This window comes from Suncus etruscus, chromosome 11, assembly GCF_024139225.1.
Source record: "Suncus etruscus isolate mSunEtr1 chromosome 11, mSunEtr1.pri.cur, whole genome shotgun sequence".
Classification (NCBI taxonomy): Eukaryota; Metazoa; Chordata; class Mammalia; order Eulipotyphla; family Soricidae; genus Suncus; species Suncus etruscus.
This window is the reverse complement of record NC_064858.1, coordinates 48,594,672-48,610,777: the sequence shown is the minus strand read 5'-3', so window position 1 is coordinate 48,610,777 and position 16,106 is coordinate 48,594,672. Positions and strand designations below refer to the sequence as shown.

At 37.9% G+C, this 16,106-nt stretch overlaps 1 non-coding gene across 1 annotated transcript; it reads right to left on the bottom strand.

Annotated features, from left to right (window-relative positions):
- Positions 1-1,937: 1,937 nt before the first annotated feature.
- LOC126023160 (small nucleolar RNA SNORA51) lies at positions 1,938-2,069 on the bottom strand. Its single transcript, XR_007500366.1, has one exon. It is a non-coding gene; the product is annotated as a small nucleolar RNA SNORA51 (small nucleolar RNA).
- Between the last annotated feature and the right edge of the window lie 14,037 nt (positions 2,070-16,106).

The following is a 16,106-nucleotide window of genomic DNA, read 5'->3' as shown; positions in this document are numbered from 1 at the left end:
AAGGGAACTGGGATGGGGGGAGGACATATTTGGTGATGGGTTCAATGTTAATATGTACCTAAAATACTACTGTGGAAGATATGTAAGCCATTATGAAAAAGAAATTGTGTTTTAATCAGAAACTTTCTTTGACTTACATGTATTGTTATATTATATTAATTATATTATATGTTATGCTATGTTACTATATTGTTATGTTAGTTTACCTCATTATGTTAATCAATTTTGTCTCGAATAAATTCTTACAATAAAAAAAGTTGTCTTATATGCCGGAAAATACGGTAACATCTTTATTTTCAGATGTCTTATCTTTTTATTGATTTATCTTTTTCTTTTGTTTGGGGGCCCACATCCCATGGTGTTCTGCCTTACTCCCAGATATGTTCTAAGAGGAGGGAAACTGCATGCCATAGTATCCTGGGATCAGGCAGGTCTTGGGATCAAATTTGAGGCTCACACAAGTAAACCATGCATTCAAATAATTTAACACACAATAAAGTACATTTTAAAAGACAAAATCACATTCTATATCACAATCCATCATATGTATGAAAAAAATTTAAACTAACATTTCATAAATATTTACTATTACATGATACTCTTTAATCTTATCTGGCCTTCTGTTTACTTCCTTTTCTTGCATTTCTAAAGAGGCTCATTATGCTCCACAAAACTAATTCTATAATGTACAGATGAATGTGATCTGCATACTAAGGTCATTTCTTAGGTCTGGGTTGGAATTCAGTCACTCTTCTGTGTCACAAAGACCCTCCCCATGGCTATGCCCGCCCCAGCCCAGTCTCATTGCCCACATCCTCCAGCAAACCTTGGTCCCACCTTTGCCTGTCTTCTTTCCCCTTCTCTCTCACAGCCAAGGATGGCTCTCCCTCCCCCTCCCTTCATACTCCCTCTCACCCCTCTCTCAATCCATTCTCTCATTTCCCTTAAGCCTCAGTTTTGTTTGTTTGTTTGTTTTGGTTTGGTTTGGGGGCCACACCCGGTGATGCTCAGGGGTTACTCCTGGCTATTTGCACAAAAATTGCTCCTGGTTTGGGGGATCATATGGGACACTGGAGCTCGAACCACAGTCCCGAGGTTAGCACATGCAAGACAAACACTCTATCACTTGAGCCACCACTCCAACCCCTGTCCTCTGTTTTATAGCCTTTCTCCAAATAGGGAGAAATTGGATCAAGACCATTGTAGGGACCTATCAATGAGCACAGTTTTTCTTTCTAGAAATCACGCCTCTTTTTAAAAATATTATATTGAAACCATTGTGATTTACAGCGTTCTTCATAATTGGGTCTCAGACAATCATACATTCATAGTTGGGTTTCAAGGCCAATACCACCATCCATGTTGACCTTTCTACACCAATATTCTCAGAGTGCATCCTATGCCACCACTCCTGCCCCCCAGCCTGCCAGCATAACAAGTCCATTTTAAGTTTTGATTGTTAAAGTTTGGATCTCATAATTTCATTGTTGTTGATTTTGGCTTGGATATTTAGCTTTTTAATACCACTAATGCACCTGAAACCACGTGTTACCACGTGTTTCTCTTGTGTTTCTCTTTCTTCACTTAATTTCTTTCCTTCTCCTCACTATACTCTGGGGCCAAGAGTGTTTGAGGCAATTCCTATTTAAACCATTGGATTTCTTCATGCACTTATTCTAAAAACCACATATATGTGATGTCATTCTACATTTCTTCTTCTGGCTTACTTCATTTTACATAATATCTTCTAGTTTTATCCATGTTACAGAAAATTGTGTGAGTGTGCATCATTCTTTACTGCTATGTAGTATTCCATTGTATATTTGTACTACATCTCATGATCCACTCATCTGTTGTTGTACATCTAGGTTAATTCCAGTGCTTAGCCATTGTAATGATTTCTTCAATAAATAGCATCTTTTTGTTTGTTTGTTTGTTTTTGTCCCCAATTCACAATACAGACCAGGCAAAGGGCCTGGGTTGAGGTGTATATGGGGTGCATTTATTGTACCTCCTCTTTTTATATAGTCAGTGTAAAGAACACAGCCTATGATAAGAATTGGAAGGCCTTATCTTTTCTTTTTTAATTTAATATATATATATATATATAATCCTTCACCAATGCAGCATTCCCATGACCAATATCCCAAGTGTCCTTCCTCCCCACCCAACACCGGCCTGTACTCTAGAAAGGCTTTCTACATCTTTTTGGATCAGTGTTTTTCTGTCCTGGGAATAGATACCCACAAGTGGGATTTCTGGGTGATATGGCAGATTGGTTTTTAGTTTACTGAGAACCCTCCATGATGTTTTCCTCAGGGTTTGAACCAGGCAGCCTTCCCATCAACAGTGGAACACAATTGTGTCCAGTGTTTTTGTTATGTGCCAACCTCACTGAAGTAAGATAACTTACTGTTGTCTTAAATTGAATTTTCCTAATGATAAGTGAAGAGAATTTTTTCATGTGTCTGCTGGCCATCTATTGTTCATCCTCAGATAAGTATTCGTTCATTTCCTTTCACCCTTTTTTTTAAATAAGTTTATATTTATTTATCAAGTGAAATCACATTAATAATACAAAAGTTAGATCCATTTTTACATTTTGATTCATTATTGGACTACAATTAAGCAACAGTAACACCAACCAAACAAAATATTTGAAAAAATTTGGTTAATACATCGCTGTAGTTATGATTTAGGTAACTGAATTAAATGACATAGTTGCTGATTTTATTTAAAAATTTATTTAAAAATGCAAATTCTTAGTCAAAATTCACTACAATGAATCCTCATGAGATCTCTGATTTACTTTCTTGTTCTGAAATTTTTTTAAATTTTTATTTTGATCATATTGGCTTACATATCTTTCACAGTAGTATTTTAGGTACATATTAACATTGAATCAGGGGAATACCCATCATCAAATTTGTGTGACACTAATATGAATGGGGTTGTTTTCTTCCCTATCATTATTGGTGTATAAAAAGGCCATTGATTTTTGTGTGTTAATTTTGTAGTCTTCCACCTTGCTATGTGAATCTATTGTTTCTAGAAGCTTTTTGGTCGAATCTTTAGGGTTTTCTAAGTATAGTGTCATGTTATCTCCAAAGAGTGAGAGCTTGACTTCTTCCTTCCCTATCTGGATTCCCTTGATATCTTTTTCTTGCCTAATTGCAAGGACTTCCAATGCTATGTTGAATAGGAGTGGTGAGAGAGGACAGCCTTGTCTTGTACCAGAACTTAGAGGGAAGGCTTTTAGTTTTTCTTCATTGAGGATAATATTTGCCATTGGCTTGTGGTAGATGGTCTTAACTATATTGAGAAAGGTTCCTTTCATTCCCATCTTACTGAGAGTTTTGATCAAGAATGGGTGTTGGACCTTATCAAATGCTTTCTCTGCGTCTAATAATATGATCAAATGATTTTTATTTCTCTTGCTGTTGATGTTGTGTATTATGTTAATAGATTTACAGATGTTAAACCATTCTTGCATTCCTGGGATGAAACCTACTTGATGATTTTCTTGATGGCACTGGATCCTGTTTGCCAGGATTTTGTTGAGGATTTTTGCATCTGTGTTCATCAGGGATATTGTTCTGTAATTTTCTTTTTTGGCAGCATCTGTCTGGTTTTGGTATCAAGGTGATGTTGGCTTTATAAAAGCTGTTTGGGAGTGTTCCCATTTTTTTTTTCAATTTCATGAAGGAGCCTGGCCAGGATTGGTAGTAGTTGTTCTTGAAAGGTTTGAAAGAATTCATTAATAAATCCATCTGGGCCTGGGCTATTATTTTTGGGCAGACATTTGATTATCATTTTAGTTTCCTCAATAGTGATGGGGGTATTTAGATATGCTACAGCCTCCTTATTCAACCGTGGAAGGTTATGAGTCCAAGAATTTATCTATTTTTCCATGTTCTCATGTTTAGTAGCATAGAGTTTCTCAAAGTAGTCTCTGATTACCCTTTGAATCTCTGCAATATTGGTAGTGATCTCCCCTTTTCATTTCTAATAAGGGTTATCAAGTTTCTCTCTCTTTGTGAGTTTTGCCAATGGCCTATCAATCTTATTTATTTTTTCAAAGAACCAACTTCTACTTTCATTGACCTTTAGAATTGTATTTGGGGGGTGGGTTTCCACTTCATTGATTTCTGCTCTAAGTTTTGTTATTTCCTTCTGTCTCCCTCTTTTTGGTTCCTTTTGTTGATCATTTTCTAATTTTATAAGCTGTGTCCTTAAGCTATTCAGATATGCCCCTTCTTCCTACCTAACGTGTGCTTGCAAAGCTATAAATTTTCCTCTCAGGACCGCTTTTGCTGTGCCCCATAGGTTCTGATAGTTTGTGTCTTCATTGTCATTTGTTTCCAGGAAAGTTTTGATTTCCTCTTTGATTTCATCTCGAACCCACTGGTTGTTCAGTGTGAGGCTGTTTAACTTCCAGTTGTTAAAGTTTTTCTTCTGTGTCCCTTTGCAGTTCATATCTAATTTCAGAGCCTTGTGGTCAGTGAAAGTAGTCTACAAATATTATATCCTCTTGATTTTATGGAGTTATGTTTTATGTGCCAACGTGTCGTCTATCCTGGAGAATGGCCCATGTACATTGAAGAAGACTGTATATCCAGATTTCTGGGGATGAAGTGTCATATATATATCTATATATAGATAGATAGATAGATAGATAGATAGATAGATAGATATAGATATATATATCTATATATCTACTAGGCCTTTTTTTCCATTTCTCTTTTCAGGGCTAGTATAATTTTGTTGGGTTTCTATTTGGTTGACCTATCAATTATTGTGTTATTATTGATGTCCTCTTTCAAATTTGTCAAATTGTTTTAGATATCTTGCTGGTCTCTCCTTGGGTGCATATATGTTTAGTAGTGCGACTTTTTCCTGTTGCACATATCCCTTTATTAGTATTAAGTGTCCATCTTTGTCTCTTACAACTTTTCTGAGTCTAAAGTTGGTGTCATCTGATATTAATATGGCCACCCCAGATTTTTTAAGGGTGTTGTTTGCTTGGATGATTTTCCTCCAGCCTTTGATTTTGAGTTTATGTTTGTTCTGACTATTCAGGTATGTTTCTTGTAGGCAGCAGAAGGTTGGATTCATCTTTTTGATCCATTTTGCCACTCTATGTCTCTTAATTGGTGCATTTAGTCCATTAACATTGAGGGAGATGATTGTCATGAGATTTCATTTCATCTTTGTGTAGAAGTTTGGTGTGTCTGTTGATCTGTCTTGTCTTAAAATAGACCTTTCAGTTTTTCCTTTAAGGCTGGTTTTGCATCTGTAAAGTTTCTGAGCTGTTGTTTATCTGTGAAGCTATGTATCCTTCCTTCAAATCTGAACATGATTTGGGCTGGGTGCAGTATTTTGGGTGAAACATCCATTTCATTCAGTCTTGTCACAATATCCCACCACTGTCTTCTGGCCTTGAGAGTTTCTTATGATATGCCTGCTGTAAATCTGAAGGATGCTCCAGGAACTGGAGGGATAGCATGGAGATAAGGTGTTTGCCTTGCGTGCAGAAGGTCAGTGGTTCGAATCCAGGCATCCCATATGGTCCCCGAGCCTGCCAGGAGCGATTTCTGAGCATAGAGCCAGGAGTAAGCACTGAGCACTGCTTGGTGTGACCCAAAAACCAAAGCCAAAAAAAAAAAGGACTCTCCTTTTAATGTAATTTCCCTTTTGGATCTTGATGCTTTCAATATCCTATCCTTGTCTGTGGGATTTGTCATTGTGACTAGCATGTGTCTTGGGGTGCTTTTCTTTGGGTCTCCTTTAGCTGGTATTCTACTGGCATGCAGTATTTGGTTGTATGCAGTCATTATCTTTGGGAGTTTCTCTGTAATGATGTTCTTGGCTGTTGATTCTTCCTGGGGATTTTCTTCCTTGGTTTCTGGGACTCCAAAGATTCTTATGTTCTTCCTGTTGAATTTATCAAACATTTCTATTTTCATCTGTTCAAAATATTTGAGTATTTTTTCCTTTGTCTGATCATTTGCTTTGAGGTATTTTTTCCCAATCACTTCTTTTGTATGGAGTTATTATGTATCTCATCTTCCAGCTCACTAATTCTGTCTTCAGCTGCTGTTACTCTATTAGAGAGGATTTTCATAGAGTTTTTCATTTCCTCTACTGCATTTTTCAGTACCATTATTTCAGTTTGGAGTTTCCTGATTTCTATATTCATGATCTGTTCAGATTGATCTATGCTTTCCTTAAAGTTCTATGAACACCCTCCATATTTCTTTTTTTTTTTAATTTTTTTATTTTGAATTATGAGAACAAAAGATGCAAAGAAAGAGTACAAGGTAAAGTTACTGTGGAAGGACAATCAGCCATAACATAATTCTCAGAAGAAGTCCCCTTGCTGATATCTTAACTTTGAACTTTCAGCCAAAGAACATTAAGATAAATAAAACAAAATCCATGTACAATTACTTTGTCCCTCAAGTCCCCAGATTGTAGCACATTATAATATTTCTTAACAGCACACAAGGCAATCTAAAGCCATAAAACTTACGTAACTCCTTAAACATTAGAGGCATAGTATTTTTTACATTTCCATGTACATGCATATTAGCTTAAGTTAACCTCAAATTTTAAGTGGGTGCATTTTAAGGATTAGAGTCAAAGGAGCACAGTAAAAACGGTGTTAGAGTGGCAATTGTTGTTTGCATAGGCCCACCAAAATATGAGAGGCATGGAAAGGAATAACCTTGGCCTAAATACAAAGAGATCCTATCCCTGAAGTTTCCTGGCATAAGACCAACTCTAGGTATCAGGCAAGTTATTGTCCGATCCAAGACATTGTCCATAGTGCCAACACACTTTTCACACAGTCTCTGTTGTTGGTATCAAGTTTCTGTATTAAAGATTCTGGAATCTGCATATCCTACATTGAAGTCATGATGTGGAGCATCTTCTAGTTTCACCTCACCATTAAAGGGCAATGCAGGAAGCCCTGTCCTGTAAGCAGGTCGTTGTTAAGTCTTCTCATTGTTAAGGGAAGTCTCTTTTCAGCAGGACAATGTCTGAGCAGTGGTAGGGTCTTCCATGATAGAGGATTGCTTCCAGGTGATGTTATAGACAAACCTCACAATTAAGGGGCAATACAGCTAGCCCTGTCCAGTAAGCAGGTCATTGTTCTTGTTAAGTCTTCTTAGTGTTAAGGGAAGTCTTTTTTGAGTAGATCAATGTCAAAGCAGCTGTAGGGTCTTCCCTGGTAGAGGAATGCCTCCAGGTGATGTTATATACAACCTTGGATGTTCTGTAGATGTCTTCTCTAGATCAGGGGTGAATGGAGAGTGCCCATTCTTCTGAGGCCTGTGCCAGGTCTTTATGTCAATGTTCAGGGTGTAAGGTCCCATTGCACTACAAGATTTGTGTGTTTCCATCTCTATTAGATAAGAACTTATTGGTATGTATAGTATTTTCCCATTTTAGTGTGCCTAAGCAAACAAGAAATAAAGCCACGTGGTGCTATCAGATATATGGGGGCGTAAGAACATTTCCAACAATACCCATGACTTGGTTCAAACATAAGCATTAAACTGAGGGATTCTTTCACACCAAATTTCATATTGAGCAGTTCACAAAGAGAAGATAAAAAACATGGGGGGGGGATTATCACTGTATAAGAAAATATTCAGCAAAAGTTACAGCCATCAAAGAAAACACCCATAAAATGTTGAAGAGACATAAGTGTCCTTTTTATGCCTTTTAAAATAGTTGGGTGAGTGTTAACTCCAGGGCACCACTTTGATCTGTGGCTTAGGACTCTACAGTACTTAAGTTAGAAAGGGTAAATGAGGAGGAATGATGATAGGAGTTAAGGAAGTTAAAGAGAAATATAATCTTATGAAGGGTATGCAAAAGGGCAGAGTACAAAATGGACATTCTGCATACATAAAAACATAATTCAATGATAGTGAGTACTATTAATGTTTCTTGTACGCGCAGGGGCTATCGCCCCCGCGTGATTTTAAAAATATAGACTGGATAGAGATTACCAGTGACTTCAAGAAGCTGGGAGGCCAGAAGTTCAGGCCCCCACCCAGACCCTCCCTAAGGAGCTGAATGGATAATGGGGGAAAGCCTAGGGTACCTTCAAGATCCACCGAGGGACCTAACTCACCTGCTTGCCCAGGCACATGGCCTGGGGAAGCCCTGGAGATCTGGAGCAAGGTGGTAGAGGGTGCTGGGGTTACCCAAGTCCCGCACCCCCACTAGGCCTGGTTAAGAAGGCCTCCAGCATGGAGGTGGCCTGCCAAACCCCCTCCTGCTAGACTCCCGGCTCCACCCTCCATATTTCTATTCTAAACTCCTTATCTGAGAGGTTAATTAGGTGGTTAGCATTTTTCGGGTTATCAGCGCTGCATCTTCATTCTCTATGCATGCTGTTGTCTTGTGTTGTTTCCCCATTGCCACACTTGAAATGTGATTATTACTCCGTGTTGCAATGGGATTCATGTTCTATAAAAAGTGTGCAGCTGCGGAGTGAAGCGGAGTGGCTGCACTCTATTTTTTTTATTTACTTTTTTGCTGTGTTCTTTGATTGTCACCGAGGACCCATGTTCTTTTTTTTCTTGCTAAGTTATATCATTATCTCAGATATCTTAGATATTAACACCTTTTTAGATGGGTATTGGGTGAACAGTATCTCCCATTCTGTAGGTAGGCTTTGTATCCTAGGCACCATCTCCTTTGAAATGCAGAAGCTTCTCAGTTTAATGCAGTCCTATTTGTTTTTCTCTGCTTCCATTTGTTTGGACAGTGGTGTTTCATCTTTGAAAATATTTTTGGGTTCAGTGCCATACAGTGTTTTGCCTATGTTTTCCTCAATGTACTTTTCAGTTTCAGGTCAAGGTCACTGATTTGACCTTTTTCCATGGTGTTAAGGTGAGGTCTAAGTGCATTTTCTTTTTTGCACGTAGTTGACCAGTTATCCCAAAACCACTTGTTGAAGAGGTTTTTCCTTGTTCCAGTTCAGATTTCTTTTCCCCTTATCAAAAATTAATTGATTGTATACCTGGGGGTCAGTCTCAGAATATTCAAGTCCATTTCGTTGATCTGAGGGTCTGTCTTTATTCCAATACCATGCTGTTTTAATGAATTCTGCTTTATAGCATATTTTAAAGTTGGGAAAAGTCATGCCTCCCATCTTCTTTTCCCTAAGGATTGCTGTAGCTATCCATGGGCATTTATTGTTCCAAATAAACAATAAATAGGAGTGTTTGATCCACTTCTTTGAAAAATGTCATGGGTACCCTTATAGGAATTGCATTAAAGAAATGTCCACTATGACAATCATAGTAAGAACTTACCACTCTGAAGAAGAACTGACTGCTGAAAAAAGATAAATTGACATGTATGTCAATTGATATACTCTTAAATTAATGATAGTGCAAGCCCTAGTTTCAAAAAGGAAAGACAGACAGACAGAGAGAGAGAGAGAGAGAGAGAGAGAGAGAGAGAGAGAGAGAGAGAGAGAGAGAGAGAAGTGTGTGAAGCAAAATGCCTACCTCCAGAGACAGGCATGGGGGGTGGGTTGATGGGAAAGGAATCAGGGAAATTTTAGGTGGGAAAAGTGCACTGGTAAAGGATGGTGTACATTCTATGACTGAAACTCAAGTATGAAAAATTTTGTAACCACTGTGCTTAAATAAAGAAAACTAAAAAAAGTAGAGCAAGATTTCATGAATGGAAGGGATCATGAGCCTGCTCTTACCGAAGAAAAGAGCAAGACTCCTCAAATATAATCTTACCAAGTAAATCTTAGAAAGGAACTATGGACTATTATCAGGGCAATATGGAATAGGAAAGGCCAAAGCCCAATAAAAGCTCACATCAGTGTGAATAATAATTGTCATGTTAGCATTTTATGATCTATGGTAATAATCAGCACCCTAAATTTCATTATCAGTATTATTTTTATTGCAAAGCTGGAGTCATAAATATGTTCCACAAGACATCTCCTCTGTAATAACCTTATAAATAAAGAAGGACTAGAGGCAGTATGGATGGAGCAAATACTATCCAGCACCAATCCTTATACCCAACCTAGAGCACCAATATAAAATTTCAGGTCACAAGAAAAAGCACTTCTTAAAGGCAGCTACAGATTCCTTCATTGTCCTGGATACATGAACCAGCTACATGAGCACTGCATGATCATACAGGTCAGTCTCATTAGCTCATGTTCAAAGTACTCAAATTTGTTTTAAAGCCTACGATTAAATATAGTGAATGGTTTGACTTATACATATGATGATTTAGAATGTGCATACAAACAAGCTTAGGTGTTCCCAGGGTTTCATGAGTCAACTTGTTTCAACTAACTTTGGTGAACATTAGCTGGCTTATCCCTTGGATTGGGGATTAGCTGTTTCTATCCCCTGGAGTGTTAGTGTTTTATTTTGCACTCAGGTGACACTTTTTTCCTTCTTGATATAACCTGCACCTTCTTGCCTTTGCTTTTAGAGTCCTACTGATTATACAAACAAATGCCTATTCAGGGGACACATGTTCCCTGCCCTGATGAAAAACAAACTCAAGGAGAGCTGCTGAGTTTGTCACCTGCTTTCTTGGCAGGAGTAAGACATTAATGTTTGCAAAGGCAGCTGCAGCTAGAAACCTGTCTTTCAGGCTTGGCAGGAGGGAGGGTAACAGAGGCTTTATGGGGGGAGCTAAGTCACCACAGTCACTGCGGGAAGTCCTTATTTCCATCTGCTACTTGTTTTAAGGTCTACTTTATTCTTTGTGCTTGTCTTGAAAGCTACCTCTTCCACTCAGGTTGGAGCAACAAGTAATATATTGTATTGTGTTACATTATTTCTACATATATAAAATATATAAATAAATTTATTTGGTTTGGAGGCCATACCCAGAAGTGCTCAAAGTATAATCCTCATTCTGTGCTCAGAAATCACCCCTGGGGGTGCTCAGGGAACTATATGGTATGCTAGGAAGTGAACCTGGCTTGGCTGTTGACAGGGCAATTGACAAGGCTGTTGATAATGCTTGACAAGGTAAGCATCCTACTTACAGTATTATCACTGGCCCAAGCAACCAATAATGTAAAAGTAAGATGCCAAGTTAATATTTTTATGTAAAATTGGATGTAGGGGAACAGAGCAAAATTTCTTGTTCAACATGGCAGTTCAACTTAGAATCAGATAATATTGCTTTGATTTATGTTTCTACTTATTTATGCATTTGTGCCTATTCCATGCAAAGGTTCTGTTAATGCTGGTATAGTGTAGAGGCAGATCTGATAGTTCCAAGAAGCATTTTAACAAGTTTAGTTTTGAATCATTGACTTTGTCTCAACTTGTACATGAAGCTCAACTTGTTTCTTCTTCTCTCACTCTTAAGCTCTGGCTTTTCCATTGGTGACCTTGCCTCACTCTTTGGACCTCACACCAGGCACTGCTTAATAATAGGCTTTTACTGCCTTTCTTAATGAGACTTTAGAGTTGCCTGCTGGTCTGTTTTCCCTTCATTCATTAACTCCATTTAACATCTTCAACTCCTTTTTAATCAAAGGATACCTACAAGCAGCAACTTTCTCAACTATATGGAAACACAATTTAATGAAAAATAAAAATACTTAAGGAATTTGTCATCTGAGGAAAGAGGTACTGCATATCCAAACAGCAAAATGTTGTCACAATATACATTCAGTGATGGAGGACTATGAAAATCCATCTTTGGACATAATTTATCTCCCATATCCATTCCAGTCAGTTAGTACTACTGACTGTGGAAATGGACTCCAAAGGTTTAATTTGAAGAACAGGAATGAGTATCTTAATTTGTAAAGTTGGTTTCACACAAGGCAATATTCATTTGTTCTCCCTGCTTTGACCAAAAAAAAATACTGCCACTTAGCAATACTTAGATCGAAAGGGCTTTTTTCCCCTTCAAAAATGAAATTTGTGGGCCAGAGTATAGTAAGTAAGAACTCAGCCTTGCCTTGTATGTGGCTGGCCTGAGTTTGAGATCCAGTATTCTGTATAGTCCCCAAGTTCACTAGAAGTGATCCCTGAGTGCAGACCCAAGAGTAAATCATGAGCACGGCCAGTAGTAGCCAAAACAATAACAACAAAAAATTTAAAAATAATATTTAAAAATTAAATTTGTTCTACTCAGGACAGATTAGAGAAAACCTACATAATGTCAAAAATTAGTAGGTTTAGTCATGAAGTGACAAGATAACAACATGTGGTTCGAAAACAGAGAAGAAGAAGAAGAAGAAGAAGAAGAAGAAGAAGAAGAAGAAGAAGATCAAGAAGAAGAAGATCAAGAAGAAGATCAAGAAGAAGATGAAGAAAAAGAAGAAGATCAAGAAGAAGATGAAGAAGAAGATGAAGAAGAAGAAGAAGAGGAGGAGGAGGAGGAGGAGGAGGAGGAAGAAAGGCATTGGTAGAGCACAACTCCTTGGGAGGAAGGACAGCTAAACTGGGGTGCTGGAAATTAGCTAGAAATGTATAGAAGAAGCAATAATTCTTTATCCATCTTAAGGAGAAACCAACAAGTCAAATTATCCATTTCCCCATTCCACCTCTCAACTTCTAACAGACACCAGTATTGAGGATAGGACAAACTGTTTAAAGTTATTTATCAGTGGAGAGGGTTTGCCTATATTCTTTTTTGCCAATCAGTCAGAAGACAGAAGACAACTTGGATACATAGATAGAGTTGACAAAAATTGGATTGCAGAATCTGTTTGGATGTTGTGTAGAAAACTGAGATGGATAAAAAGAAATTTCAGAAGTAAAGTAGAATATAAATGTAATCTTAAAAGAATGAAATTTTGTGAATGTAAAAAAAAAAAACACCCAGAAAGAGTAAAAATGATTTCATTTCAGGTCAGAGAGAAATGAGAGGTCTTTAAAATACAGGCTGGGGCAGGAGAGATAGCATGGAGGTAAAGTGTTTGCCTTGCATGCAACAGCTGGTTCAAATCCTGGGTCCCCCGAGCCTGCCAGGAGCGATTTCTGAGCGTACAGCCAGGAGTAACCCCTGAGAACTGCCTGGTGTGACACCCCCCCTCCAAAAAAAAAAAAGACAGACTGGAAGCTGAATTAGAATGTGACAGAGAAAGATAAACTTTCCTCAATAACTATCATTTTTCTCCTATAGAACTAGAGCTGCAGATTTTTAGCTATATATATTACAGAAAATATAAAAAACTATTTCTTTTTTATTAATATATTTTTATTTTAATATATTTATTTATACAATTTGATTACAAATATGATTGTAGTTGGGTTTCAGTCAGATAAAGAACACCCCCTTCACCAGTCCAACATTCCCATCACCAATGCCCCAAAGCTCCACCTCCCTACCCCTTCCCCCGCCTGTATTTGAGACAGGCTTTCTACTTCCCTCATTCATTCACATTGTTGTGTTAGTTGTCAATGTAGTTATTTCTCTAACTGCACTCACCACTCTTTATGGAGAGCTTCATATCATGAGCTGGACCTTCCATCCCTCATCTCTATTGTCTCTGAGAATTATTACAAAAATGTTTTTTTATTTTTCTTAAAACTCATAGATGAGTGAGACTATTCTTTATCTATCTCTCTCCCTCTGGCTTATTTCACTCAGCATAATAGATTCCATGTGCATCCATGTATAGGAAAATTTCATGACTTCATCTCTCCTGATGGCTGCATAATATTCCATTGTGTATATTAAAACAGTTTCTTTAGCCATTCATCTGTTGAAGGGCATCTTGGTTGTTTCCAAAGTTTGGCTATTGTAAATAGTGCTGCAATGAATATTGGTGTGAGGAAGGGATTTTTGAATTGTATTTTTGTCTTCCTAGGGTATATCCCAAGGGGTGGTATAGCTGGATCATATGGGAGCTCAATTTTCAGGTTTTTTTTTTTATAACAATTTTTATTTTGACCGAAGTGGATTACAAATCTTTCACAGTAATATTTTAGGCATATACTGGCATTGAATCAGGGGCATTCTTACCACCAATGTTGTCCTCCCTCCACCCCTGTTCCCAGCATGCATCTCATATCCGCCTCTTTTGCCCCCCCCCCGGCTGTTAGTATAAGTGGTCCCCTCTGTGTCTAGCTTGTTGTAGATTGGGTATAGATTCTATTGTTGGCTTTGAATTTGGTGTTTAAGTCTGATCTTTTTTTAATTTCTACTTAATATTCATACAACTGTTTGGACTTGGTACTCTCCATTATTTTCCCCTTAATATGTGAGGCAGAACAAAATTGTTCAAGTTATGTGGTTCTGTTTGAAGGAAGGAAAAAGATAAAATGGGGCAAAAATCAAACAAGCAAAAATGGGAGAAGTCCTTCTAGAGGCTAGAAATATCAATTTAAGAGAAGAAAGGGAAAAAGGAAGAAAAACATAACAACAATACAAAAAAAAAAAACTGAAAAGCACCATAGCAATAAAGACAACAGCCACACAATAACCATGGTCCTGAAATAAAAACAAAACAAAGTACAAAAAAGAAAAGAAAAATAGCAACAACAATAACAAAACCAAAAATAATTATTTTGTGCTTCTTCTGGTTTTTTTTGGGGGGGGGGGGGTCACACTAGGCAGTGCTCAGGGGTTCCTCCTGGCTCTGTGCTCAGAAATTGCTCCTGGCAGACTCAGGGGACCATATGAGATGCCGGGATTTGAACCACCATCCTTCTGCATGCAAGGCAAACGCCTACCTTCATGCTATTTCTCCGGCCTCGTTGTTGTTGTTGTTGTTGTTTTTCTTCTTCCTTGTCTCCTCCTCCTCCTCCTCCTCCTCCTCCTCCTCCTCCTCCTCTTCTTCTTCTTCTTCTTCTTCTTCTTCTTCTTCTTCTTCTTCTTCTTCTTCTTCTTCTTCTTCTTCTTCTTCTTCTTCTTCTTCCTCCTCTTCTTTTTCTTTTTTTGCATAGGCACAGTAAATATTGGGGAGATTAGAAAGGAATTTCCAGTTTTTTGAGAAATCTCCACATTGTTTTCCATAAAGGCTGGACTAGTCGGCATTCCCACTAGCAGTGAATGAGAGTTCCTTTCTCTCCACATCCACGCCAGCACTGATTGTTTTTGGTCTTTATATGTACCAGTCTCTGTGGCGTGAGATGGTACCTCATTGTTGTTTTGTTGCATCTTCCTGATGATTAGTGATGTGGAGCATTTTTTTCATGTGCCTTTTGGCCATTTGTATTTCTTCTTTGAGAAATTGTTCATTTCTTCTCCCCATATTTTGATGGAGTTAGATATTTTTTTTTTCTTGTTAAGTTGTGTCTGTACCCTGTATATCTTAGATATTAGCCCCCGTCTGATGGGTATTGAGTGAATAGTTTCTCCCATTCTGTATGTGGCTTTTGTATCCTTGGCACTATTTCCTTTGAGGTGCAAATGCCTTTCAGCTTAATATAGTCCCATCTGTTTATCTCTGCTTCCACTTGTTTGGAGATTATTGTTTCCTCTTTGAAGATATGTTTAGTCTCAATTTAAACAGTGTTCTACCTACATATTGTTCTATATACCATATGGTTTTGGGTCTGATATCAAGGTCTTTAATCTATTTGGCTTTGACCTTTGTGCATGGTGTTAGTTGACGTCTGAGTTTGCTTATTGACATGTGGCTGACCAGTTGTGCCAACACCACTTGTTGAAGAGGCTTTCCTTGCTCCATTTTGCATTTCTTGCCCCTTTCTCAAAGATTACTTGATTGTATGTCTGGGGAACATTCTCTGAATACTCATGTTTATTCCACTAATCTGAGTCTTTATTCCAATACCATGCAGTTTTAATGACTATTGCCTTATAATACAATTTAAAGTTGGGGAGGTTCTCTTTCTTTTGAGACTGTACCTATTGAATTTTTTCATACACAAAATGTTTAAGCACCATTATTACAAACATGTTTATAGTTGGGTTTAAGGCACAAAAAAGAACACCCCCATTAACCAGTGCAATATTCCCACCACCAATGCTCCCTATCATCCTCCCCCTGACTTCTGTATTTGACACAGGCATTCTATTTCTCTTTTTTGTTTGTTTGTTTGTTTTTTGGTTTTTGGGCCACACCCGGCGGTGCTCAGGGGTTACTCCTGGCTGTCTGCTCAGAAATA